Source organism: Vicugna pacos, chromosome 27 (assembly GCF_048564905.1).
Source record: "Vicugna pacos chromosome 27, VicPac4, whole genome shotgun sequence".
Taxonomy (NCBI): Eukaryota; Metazoa; Chordata; class Mammalia; order Artiodactyla; family Camelidae; genus Vicugna; species Vicugna pacos.
In genome coordinates, this window is record NC_133013.1 from 1,640,674 (window position 1) to 1,646,673 (window position 6,000).

Consider the following 6,000-nt stretch of genomic DNA (forward strand, 5'->3'; position numbering starts at 1 on the left):
AAGTGAAAAAGAAACCATTCATACTAATGTAATGAGCTACCCAGGATGACTCCAACTCAAGATTGTTCCCTTCTTTAAACTCCACATAGACTTGCAGTCAGGGCCAGTAAACCTCTTTTCAGTGATCCTCTATGATTAATGACCCTTAAGTTTAAAATCATAACTAAGTGGTAAACATCTTTGAACAGGGGCTATATCTTATATTTTATTCTTATCTCCAAAGCATAGGACTTAATAGATATCCAATAAGTGCATATAATTAATTCCTATCAATAAATATATATTAAGCACATCTTACTATATTTACCTTTTTTTGATATTTCCTACATCTCTCATAAATGCATTTTTAGGCTTACAAAGAGAAGAACAAGTACTAGCACATAAAATACTAAAACACAGAAAAGTTTCTTTAAAAAAACTGCCTTATCACACAGCTTGTAAAACTGAACATTAATTGATGCAAATGTGCTGACATACATTTTAATGTTTTTATTTTCAAGTTCATTTAACAAGTGTTGCTCTTATTTTACTTTCCAGAAGAGAGATTTTCTTCATGCCTGTGTTAATTTGTTTATGATTTTAATATTGATAGTCATTTAACACTTTTCCATAAGGAGTTTCTGGACTTTATACCCACTAAGCAGCTCAGAAGTAACCTTGCCAGAAAGAAAAGGACATAAGATTAAAGCAAGGGGGTGGAAAGGAAAGAGTCATTTATTGACAATACTTGGGGTATCCAATGTTTTATATTATTACTCTAAATATTAATTCCTTGAGGTTCTTGTTAATCAAATGATAGAAGTTGAAGAGATAATAACAAGAGATTACTTCAAACATCTTCCTACTTCTCAATGTTAAGTCACTAAGAAATGTGATGTATTCCTTTTCATCTCCACCTACCAGCTTCCCTGAGGAATTTTCCCATGTGAGCAATTCTCTCTCATTTTGGAAACATTCCCTCCCTCACCTAACTTTGTCATGTTTAGGGAAACTCTTGAAAAAATCATTCCTATTAGCCTGACAAATGATTTCTGACCTCAAATGCTTTGCTTCTCTAACACTGCCTCTGAGCTAGGAAATAGCAAGAAGCTATAAAAGATCACTTTAACAGCAGAAGGCAGAAACTCTTAGTCATGCTTCACTGTTTTCCCAGCTACTTTTATTTCTACTGCAAGACTAAGCTTTCAAATTGACAATGACTATAAACAGAAAGCTTAAAAACTGGATGGAAGAAATTAACCAACTATTATTTAAATACAGCTTTGAACTTCTTTTCAAAAATAAAACATTTAAATTAACTTGATTTCAGAATATGCTCTTCAATATTTTCTTTTTAAATATTCACAGAAAAAAAAAATCTTCTTTCTAACCTAACTGACCTATCCAGCTACATTCAAAGAACTATTATCTATTATCTATCATTAAGTAAAGTATCCCTTTGATCCTTACCTTGAATGAAAACACATATAGTCACCAAGTGAGAAGCTTCTCAATTGCAAATCATCTTTCATTTTTCAACTTTACCCTTGTGACTTTTAACTTGGGGTCTTAAACTTAAATTCTATTTAATTACAATATCATCCCATACCAGTCTGTTAAACTGCTACCTTTTGTTCACTATTTTTGTTCCAGTGACTCCTTTTTCAGATGCTCCCCACGTCACAAGCAATGACAATTCAGATCTCATCTTTCAAGCCTGTAAAAGTGGAGTCCCTATTCAATTTATCTCTAGAATTAGAGTTAGCAAAGCTGAAAAGAGGAGGCATTCAGAATATTCTAATGGAGAACCATTACTAAAACCTGTAGAATTACTCATGAATACTGAGGTCTCCAATCCCATCTTGTGAAGAGGCACAAAAGAATCTGTGTTAGAACCAGTTCACTATTCATGAATATCTGTATCTAGGGTCAAATTTGGGGAGCTTTTAAGATTAAAAAAATTATAAAAACAAGTAACTGAATAAAGATCAATAACTTGAGAGAAAGATGTTGCCGGGGAAAGGGACAATAAAGTTAATCTGTTAATATAAACAACATGAGGTGAAAGCCCTGCCTTGTGCAGTCTGACCCCTGAGAACCCCATTTCAAGTTGAACTTGATCTCTACAACTAGCTGTATTTTTCAGACTCCAGGAGGCCCTCGCCTTAAAGTCACCTGCCTCCTATTCCCCATGCTATTTATTCCCACCTTGCTCTTTCTGTTTGACATCTTAAAATCCAAACCCATAAATTTGCGTAAAAAAATGCACAAGCATAAATTAGCTTCCCCTTAAATGTGCTTAGAAGGACAGACTTCCTCTGGCTCTCTTAAATGTGTCCTAAAAAAGTGAAAAATTCAAGGCTGAATTAAAGGAACCATTGCTTGCCCAATCATGAGACTTGTTAAGGTTCTCATACTCCAATGATCTTCTGATTTAAATTTGGCAAATACTTATCTGGCATAAAGAGACTTTTAATGTTTTAGTTGTGAACTGAATCAGCTCTCAAGTTTCTAATTATCTGATTCATGTATTTTACTATAGTCGATGAGACTCAAAATTTCTACATAGACTTACTTCTCTCTGAAAAATTTCTGTGCCTGAGACCCCTGTCTTTGAAGAGCACACAAAACATGGAATCAGACGACCACATGAGGAAAGACCTGGCCACATATTTGAAGGGCAAATCAAAGGAAGCCAAGAGGTAGCATCTGGCATTTGTCAGTTGGCCTGCCAGGAGGAAGCAAGAGGTCTATCTACCAAGGAGCTACTGGGATGCCAGGAAAATCTGCATTAGATTTGGGATGCAGTGAAGCAGCCAGATAAACAACAGGAAGACAGACAGCAATTTTTAGTGCTTCCAGACAGGTCACTATGATCTAAAGAAGATTTAGCTGATGTTCAGCAGACTACCAGCAGACTTTCCTGGCAATGGTAGACATAATAAACACATTGAAACATGATTCCCTCAACCCCAGTATAAATAATCTATAGTAGATGAGGAATGGTAGACAACTTAGGTATATTTTAGTGTTATTTATAATGATGGGCTACACGGTGGGAGAACGTTATTTCACAACAGTGCTATAGAAATTCATTGCCAATCATCAAGACAAGCATGTGAGATGAAACTTATTAACCAAAATATAGACTCTAAACTGATAAAATGTAAATAATACGTGCATGTTCAGCCCCAGATGGGCTACCACTACAAAAATCAAAAGAAAACTTAAGGTCAATTGGAAAGGCAGATTTATAAAAGATAAATGCTAGTCTATTCTATTTATATTAACACAGAAAGGATTTTTACATATGCAATAGATGTTGGCTGATGGGAGAAGGCACAGCGGGCATACTTTTGGTATTGTTCAACACAGACTTCTTCATGGGAAACTATCCTAAAAATGAGGCCAAAACTATCCCACTCTTTGACAACTAACTGAATATTTTCAAGAGAAAGGTAATGCTGACTGAATTTTATTTTAATCTACTGTGAAGCTATCTCTGGCTACAAAAAGTGGAGACTCTAACAAAGGATTAACCTGTGAACTTTCATATCTGTATACCAAGAGACTAACTATTGAAAAGGCACTGTGATACAATGGAGTAGGTATGGATTTGGAAATAAAAGATCTGCATTGACCTGAGAATCCAACCTCTTATTCCCCACTTATTCCTAGCTGTGTGACCTTGGGTCAGTCACTTCATATTCTTGAGGCTGTTTCTCTTCTGGAAAATGGCCATGTGAGGGTCTCCCCACAGGGATTCTGTGAGAGTTAAATGAAATCTTGTGTGTGAGAGTGGTGTGATTACTAAAAATTGACTATAGCACTTATGTTTATTCATTTTTAATCAAAGAATGGTAAATCAACTAATTTTATTTATGGCAAAACATTAAATAAATTTCATTCAAAAGGGAGAAGGAAAATAATCTGGAAGATTTTAAATAAAAAAAAATTTTTTTTAAACTTAACATCTTTTCCCTGCATTAAAAAGAACCAGATACCTGCACATTGTCATCAAAACCAGGATGGCTTTCAGGCAGTTTCAAAGCCCCTCTCTCCTGATGTCTGAGTTCAGCTGTGGCCTCTCCTGAGCTCTTCCACACCGAGGATTGTCCTCCTTACAAGCGTGTTCAGAACAACACAGAAAGTGTTCCTGGGCTTCAGAAACACACGGTTTTGAGGAAGCTCCTTTGAAAGATATCAAGGCAGCCATTAAATTAACATGAATGAGAAGAGGGGTTAGGAGCATGGTTTCTAAAAAGGTAGCGGCTTTTTTCACCCTTTATTGAAAGAGTCCCTCCCCTGTAGGTCCGAGATAGACAACAATGTCCCCTAAAAGTCAAAAAAGTAGGGGAGACGGGGCTAAAACGGATACCCCCGGTTGAACACGGGAAAGGGGGTGCCTGGAGGCAGGGCTGGCGTCGTGGGCTTAATGGGTGACACCTGAGCAGTCACACTTATGAGGACCAGTCTGTTCCAATGCTCTGCCACCACAGTCTTGAAATTCTTAAAATTTAGCACAATTTCATTTTTCTCTGGGCCGTGCAAATCATGTTCTCCTCACGACCCAGAGGAACCTCAGGGAGCCCTCCAGCCTCCGCGAAAAAAACACTGACCAAGCGAAAGAGCTGCAACAAGGGCGTGTGCGGGCTGTTTCCAACCCGGGACACAACTAGCGACTCTGGTGGCTCCCGTCCTAAACACGGAGGCGTCCCAGCGGGCCCCCTGCCCACCTGAAGAAAACTCGCAGGCGCCGGCGGGGCGCCGCGCAGACCGGGGAGGACTGGGCGGCCGGCCCCTCCTCAGACACAGCTCAGGGCCGCGTCCGGCCTGGGACAGGCCGCGGGCACCGCCCTCCGCTCTCCTCCTTCCCCGCAGGCCTGAGGGGACCGTCCGCTCTCTCGCCCCCGCCCCCACCCCACGTGCGCAGGCTCAGTTCCCCGTCGGCCCGGGTGCGAGGAGCGGCTGCCCTAAACCCGCGCCGCCGCCGCCCTGCACCTGCTCCCCTCAGGCCGCCTGTTGACAACCGCCTAGTTTCTGCATTCGCAGAAGCTTGGCCTCAGAGAAAAGAAGACGTTTTGTAAAAGCGACGAATTCGGATGAAACTTTTTGAACTTTCTTCCCAAACGCCAACGCTTCCAGTCTGGCATCTCGGCTCGGGAACAAGCCCCTCCAAGCAGTCCGAGTTCCTGGGGGCTGGGGTGCTCTCCGCGCCGCGCCCGCCCTGACCCTCCAACCTCCTGGGCGCGGATCCCCGTCATTCTACGTCATCAAACAGCAGCAACCTGTTTCTCTGCGAGAATTCAGCCCCTTCAGAATCTTTCCAATTATTTCTTTTAGGCTACAGTCTGTTCCTTTTAAAAAATGGGGTTGGGAAGAAGAAGAAAGAAAAAGATCAGGAAATTCTGTCCGTTTTAGTCCCGACTGCCTGAAGCGAAGTTTTCCTCTAGAAGTGAGTGTGCTCTCCGAGACCCTTGGCAATCACCACCCGGGCAGAAATTTGCTTGGTCCCACAGTGTCATCTAGGGGATGACTGGTGAAATGACAGCCTCCTAATCCTTTTTCTGCTGATATTTATTATCTGCAAAAACACACATTCAGAGTCACAGGGCACAATTTCTACCTTCTCTTCTCAAATCAGCTGGCCTAAACACCCATAACGAAGAGGGATGGGAATCCTTCTGGGTTTTAGGATAGAAGAATGAAATGATACAATCTGGCATATTCAAAGGACCCCTCAGGGTACTGAGTGGAAAGTAGACTTAGAGGTGGCGGATGGAATCTGCTGGGAGAAAAGGTCGAAAACTAGTGCTAAAGTTTAAACAGAGGCTGTGGGGGTTGCAGCCTGAAGTGGCATTTGCAAGAGAAATAGCTGGATGGGGGAGAATTTTGAAGGATTTGCTGGAGAATTGGACATAGCTCATGGAAGAAAGATAGGTGTCAAGGATGACGCCAAAGCTTTTTATCTGAACAACTAAAACAACTCAGTGCCATTTGTTCCATCAGGCATGACCAAAG

The 6,000-nt window shown here is 40.9% G+C and overlaps 1 long non-coding RNA gene across 2 annotated transcripts in view; it reads right to left on the reverse strand.

Moving 5' to 3' along the window:
* The window catches only part of LOC140689668 (uncharacterized), a 40,369-nt gene extending 36,263 nt beyond the window's left edge, over positions 1 to 4,106 (reverse strand). The window contains exon 1 of one of the 2 annotated variants that reach the window (XR_012064688.1): positions 3,984 to 4,106. This is a non-coding gene — a long non-coding RNA (uncharacterized lncRNA). The remainder of the gene's footprint in view (positions 1 to 3,983) is intronic. The other variant, XR_012064689.1, reaches the window with a different exon arrangement.
* Between the last annotated feature and the right edge of the window lie 1,894 nt (positions 4,107 to 6,000).